Source organism: Pteropus vampyrus, unplaced genomic scaffold (assembly GCF_000151845.1).
Source record: "Pteropus vampyrus isolate Shadow unplaced genomic scaffold, Pvam_2.0 Scaffold336, whole genome shotgun sequence".
In the NCBI taxonomy this organism is placed as follows: Eukaryota; Metazoa; Chordata; class Mammalia; order Chiroptera; family Pteropodidae; genus Pteropus; species Pteropus vampyrus.
Genome location: NW_011889117.1, coordinates 1,601,837 through 1,607,836, shown reverse-complemented (window position 1 = coordinate 1,607,836; position 6,000 = coordinate 1,601,837). Strand labels below are relative to the sequence as shown.

General features: G+C 35.7%; 1 protein-coding gene and 1 pseudogene across 1 annotated transcript in view; one reads left to right on the top strand and one right to left on the bottom strand.

Annotated features, from left to right (window-relative positions):
- PIGU (phosphatidylinositol glycan anchor biosynthesis class U) overlaps positions 1-6,000 on the top strand; it is an 82,698-nt gene that overhangs the window by 11,261 nt on the left and 65,437 nt on the right. The gene's annotated exons all lie outside the window — the stretch shown is intronic.
- LOC111730848 lies at positions 4,184-4,299 on the bottom strand (annotated as a pseudogene).

The window sequence follows — 6,000 nt, the reverse complement described above, 5'->3', positions numbered from 1 at the left end:
GTGCAATTGGGGGGATGATTTTATGAACTATATAAATATCTAACCAATATACTATATACTTGAAACTAAAAGAATAAAGGAAAAAAGAATAGTAAAATCACTCTTAGTTCACCATCATCTCTTGCTTGAGTTACTGCAACAGCTTCCTGACAAGTCTTTCTACATTGTCTTGCTCCTATATTCTGCAGTCAGAGCCATCTTTCTGAAATGTGAATCTGATTTTGTCACTGTCCTATTCAGTACCTTTGAATGCTCACCACTGACCCCAGGATGAATTCTAAACACTTTATGGAACATACAGCCCTGTGGGCCCTGCTTACCATGTTAACCATATTTCTTTCCACTCTTCCTTTCCAATTCTTATTGGCCATGTTTTAAAATAGTAGTCTTCTGATTTGACAATTTAACCCCCAATTTTTACAGTTGTCTCCCTTATACTTACTTCGAGAACAATTTTTTTGTTCTTCTGTCTAGTTTTTCTAAAGCATTGAACTTGGTTCTCATGGAGATAGCGACTGTCTTTGCATTTATATTTCATTATCTTTGTACTCCTATCTAATAAAACCACAATAACATGAACTACTAACAGAAGTAGATTAGGATTCAAGAGACTCAATAAGCACACAGTTCAGTTATGGGAACAGATGATGTGGGCATACAAAAGACTAGCCCACTAGCTATGAGAGCTCATTGTGCTGTAGGCCTTGGCCAGTGTGTTTTCTAGACAGAATAAGAATCCCCTGAGAGAGTCCTGGCATACTTTCATTATGCTCCAGCACCATGTTTTCTGTTACCTATGTGTCTTTCCTCTTCCTATTTCCTTATGGAGGGCCATTCTTCCCTCTTTTTGTGGTTGATTCTGTATTCTGATATTAGCTTAGGTTTTACCCCTCCAGGAATCATCACTTATCACCTTAGACTAGGTTAGATGTTCCTCCTGTATTTTACAAAGCATCTTGCGCTTATCCTTTTCACGACTCATATCATACTATTAAAATGGCCTGTGTTGTTTTGCCCATTATAACATATGCTCTTCAGAACAAGTACTGGCACCTTTTCATCAGTTATTTTTCAATACAGTGTGTAGCTCTATATCTGCATGTGTATTCCAATTCCCTTCTCCCTTCTCTCTTTCCTTTAATAAAGATTTATTAAGTATGCACCAAATGCCAGCTATGCTGAGAGGCATTAGGGATACAGAACAAGATATAGTCTCTGGCCTTGTGGTATTTTTATTCCTGAGAGAAACAGACAGTGAGTTAGTAAAAAAGAAACATTTCAGAACAAAGAATATCACCAGGGATAAAGAAGATCATTTCATCACAACAAAGGTGTCAGTTCATCAAGAGAACATAGCAATTCTCAGTTTCAGTTTCAAAATACATGAAGACTGATAGATCTGCAAGGAGAAATAGACAAATCTACAATTATAGTCAGAGATTTCATTGACAGAACAAGCAAATAGAAAATCAACAAAGATATAGAAGACTTGAATAACTCTGTCAGTCAACTTGACTTTATTGACATTTATAGAACATTCCATCCAACAACAATAAAACACATAATATTTTCAACATGGAACATTTGTAAAACACCATATTCTCAGCCATAAAACAAGACTCAATAAGTTTAAAATGATTGAAATCATGCAGAGTATATTCTCTGATCACAATGGAACTAAATGAAAAATCGGTATCAGAAAGAAATCTAGAAAATCCCCAAATATTTGAAAACTAAGTAACATATTCCTGAATTACTGACAATTGAAGAAGAAATCAGAAGGGAAATTAGAAAGTATTTTGAACTGAATGAAAATGAAAATGCAACCTATCAAAATATGTGGGATGTCACTAAAGTAGTAGTTGGAGGAAATTTATAGTGCAAAATGCCTATATGAGAAAAGAAGGTCTCAAATCAAAGACTGCAGTTCTACTTTAAGAAATTAAAAACAAGAAAATAAATGTAAAGTAAGCAGAATAAAAGAAATAATAAAGATCTGAGTAGAAAAAAATAAAATAGAAAACAAAAACAATAGTGAAAAATCACTGAAACAAGTTAGTTCTTTGGGATGAACAGTAAGATTGATAAACTTTTGGGAATGGTGGATATATTCACTATCTTGATTGTGGTGTTGGTTTCATGGGTATATACATCAGTTGAAATTGATCAAATTGTACACTTTAAACATGCAGTTTATTTTATACAAATTTTTTCTCCACAAAACTGAAATGAAAAAAAAAAGATTTCAGTTAAGTTGTAAGTACATGTAGAAAATTAAAGCTGAGTAAACTGGTAAAGAATGATAGTCATATGTATGTCGCTGTTTTCGATAGTGTATTGAGAGAAGGCATTCTGAGGAAGTGAAATTTAAATAAGAGATCTAAATGAAGTTAGAAAGCTACATGATGGTCCTGATTTGAGAATGAGCTTGGCGTTGTGAGTTTCAGAAAAATGGCCAGTGCTGCTAAGGCACAATGAGCAAAGAGGAGAATAATAGAGATAAGTTGTGAGAAGTAGTTAGGGACCAGATTATATAGGACTTTTTATAGACCTAGTTAGGAATTTGGATTTTCTTTCTTTCTATCTATCTATCTATCTATCTATCTATCTATCTATCTATCTATCTATCTATCTATCTTTTAAAATATAATTATTTTTAATATCGCTTCCTCAGTGGTTATTTATTTATTAAATTGGAATTATATTCTTCATCTTCTTCACTCTTTCTCATATTCTTCAGTCCTGGCCTTTGAGAGAGACAAAAACTTAGTACAACTTTTCACGTCTTCTTTTTCTTCAGCAGCTACCTTAAGAAACTAGATCTGGAAATATATTTATCCTCTGGCACAGGAACCTTCAGGATGTTAAGCTTCTTCTCAAAGCCATGTGCCAAGCTGGCCTTCACCACATTGGCCTTGTAGTAAGCCCAATAGAAAGCAAGTGGAGTCTCAGGTAAGAGTAGCCAACCTGGAGATAAAGATCTCATTCTAGGATTTCAGGAAGTTAGCAGTGACCTTTAGATCTCAGGTTATGATCTCCCCAAAAGCTTCCCAGTCAATACCTTTTAGAGCACGTTTTCATCCAGCCATCCTGAGATCCTTTACCAAACCTAGTGGCCTACAATAGCAAGTAGATTTTATTTTTACTGTGCTGGGACGACATGGGAGACTTTTAAACCAGAAGAGAAGTATTCATATTTATTTTACATTTAATAAATATTGCTGTGGATACTGGGAGGGAAATTGACTCTAGGGACAAGAGGTAAAAGCAGGGAAAATTATTAGGATACTTATACAATAGTTTAAACAAAATGATTGTGGTTTGGAACTAGGATGGTATCAAAGATGGAGATTAGGTTCTTTTAAAAAGTGTTTAGATTCTAGTTATCATTTTAGAAGTAGACTTGTTTAAAGATGTGAGATGTGAAGGCAAGAGAGGTTTCAAGGATGCAATACAAAGATAGGCTTTTGTCCTGAGCAATTGAATGAGTGGTGGTATTATTTAATGAGATGAAGCATATTAAGGTTTTAGTGGGGTGGGAAATAAGAGTTCTGATTTCACCATGTTAAGTTTGAAGTGCTAATTAGATATCCAAATGGCTATATTAAGGCAAATGGCTATACAAACATGAAACTCAAGAAGAAAGGTCCAGGCTGGAGGTATAAAATTGGGAACAGTGTACAGATGACATTTGAAAACCTTGGACTGGATGTGATCACCTAATATGATAGCCAGCCTCCAAGATGGACCCAGAGATTTCCAGCTTCTGGTATTCACACTTGTGTAGTCCTCTCTCACATTGTACCAGAGTTGGTCTATGTGACCAATAGAATATGGCAGAAGTGATGTCACTTCCTAGATTAGGTTATAAAAGGTATTGCAAATTCCATCTTGACTTTCTCTTTTTTGGATCACTTGCTCTTGGGAAAGCCACGTCATGACCAACCTTATGGAGAGGCCTTTATGATAAGGAACTGAATCTTCCTGTCAACAGCCAAATGAGTAAGCTTGGAAGCAGATATTTAAGCCCTTTTAGAGACTGCAAACTCAGCTGACAGCTTGACTGAAACCTGATAAGAGACTGTACCAGAACCACTCACTTAAGCCACTCCTGGATTCCTGACTCTCAGACACTGTGTGAGATAATAAATGTTATTATTATTATTATTATTATTATTTTTTATGCCTACAGCACCTGGTCTTCCTAGGTGGTCTCCCATCCAAGTACTAACCAGGCCCAACCCTGCTTAGCTTCCAAGATCAGACATCGGGCTTGTTCAGGGTGGCATGGCCATAGACCATGAACCGTGGCTCCACTGGGGCGTGAACCCAGGACCTTCTGTGTGTAAAGCAGACACGCTAACCGCTACACTATGGAACCATGTCCAAATGCGTGTTTTTTTAAGCTCTTAAGTTTTAGGATAACTTGTTACACAGATATAGATAAGTAAAATACATAGGGAGTGAATTACATAAAGAAGAATACCGAGACCTGGAGTACTTCCATACATCGAGGTTAGGAAGGGGATGAGGACCTAGGAAATAAAGCTGAAAAGGAGGAAAATTAAGAGAATGTAGTTCATGGGAGCCAGATGAAGAAAATGCTTCAAGGAAGGAATAAAAACAATATCAAATGGTATTGCAAGGTTGGAAAATTTTGGACTGAGGATTGATGATTGATTTGCCAAAATTGAGATCTTTGAAGACTTTGGCAACAGGATTTTCAGTGGAGTATAGGGACAAGAGACTGATTGAAGGCAGAGACAGAATTTTGGAGGAGTTTTGCTCTAAAGGGGAGCCGAGAAAGGAGGGTATGGTAGTTGGGGGGAGATGTCTAGTGAAGACTTTAAATATGAGGATCTGTATATTTGGTTGCTGATGAAAATAATCCTATGGAAAGAGGAGTTGGTAATGTAAGACAGGATAATTTTATGAGCAGTATCTTTGAGGAGGCAAGAAGGAATGGGATCTAGTTCATAGGTGGAGGATTTGGCTTAGATAAGAAAGGAAGTGCATTGTTGTTAATAAGAGACAGATGGAGAATATAGGAATAGATATAGGAAATTGGTCAACTAACTGGGTAGTGGATAAATAAGGTGGTTCTCATTTAATTGTTTCTTTTCTTAGTGAAATAAGAAACGAGGTTGTCGGCTGAAAGTGAGAGGTGGGGAAGAAAATTGGAAGAGGTAGAGAAGAGGGGATGATGTAGAATAGTATTTTTAGAAAGAATATGTTGAATGCATAAATGGAAGAGCTATATCTAGCCACTTAACCATACTTTAAAATGTTAAAATGTTGCTTTTCTGGAAAAATGCATTCTTAGATACAATGAGGTTGCCCAGAACACATTCTCACTCGTGTGTGTGTGTGTGTGTGTGTGTGTAAAGGCATGAGTTAGTAATTTCTAGCTACAAGAAGCATGTTAACTGTCTTTACTTGTATAAGGTAACCCCTTTAGGACTGTTAACTTTTAAGAATTTTGAATTAAGGAGCAAGAACAGTTGCTTCTCCTGAACACAGTGGGAACAACTTCAAACTCAGAGTCCCTTGCTTCTTATTCCTGAATATGGGTTAATTTGATTATAAGTTGGGTGTTTATAAATCAAGAGCTACCTATATTTTAATATAATTTCTTTAAGTAATAAAATATAAAGAAAATTATGTCAAGTAAAATGAAAAGGATACTTTTGAAAAGAAAGTTCATCATTGCTTTGCATTATTTCTTAATATTCAGCAGATTTTATTATCTAGTTCTTAGTAAAGGGTAAGCATATGTGAAAGTGGAGAAGGAAAATCTGTACAGGAGAGAAAAAAGGAATTTAGCAACCACAGGTGAGATTTTATGACTGCCTTCAACACATGTTTCTGTGTTCTATGTTTAGCTGAATAATGATAGTTAAATTGTAAGTTTATTCATATATACCCTACCCTGATTGGGAGTGGTTGCCCAAATGGAGATATAACATAGAGACAAATTATATTCATGTATGCTTCTCTATA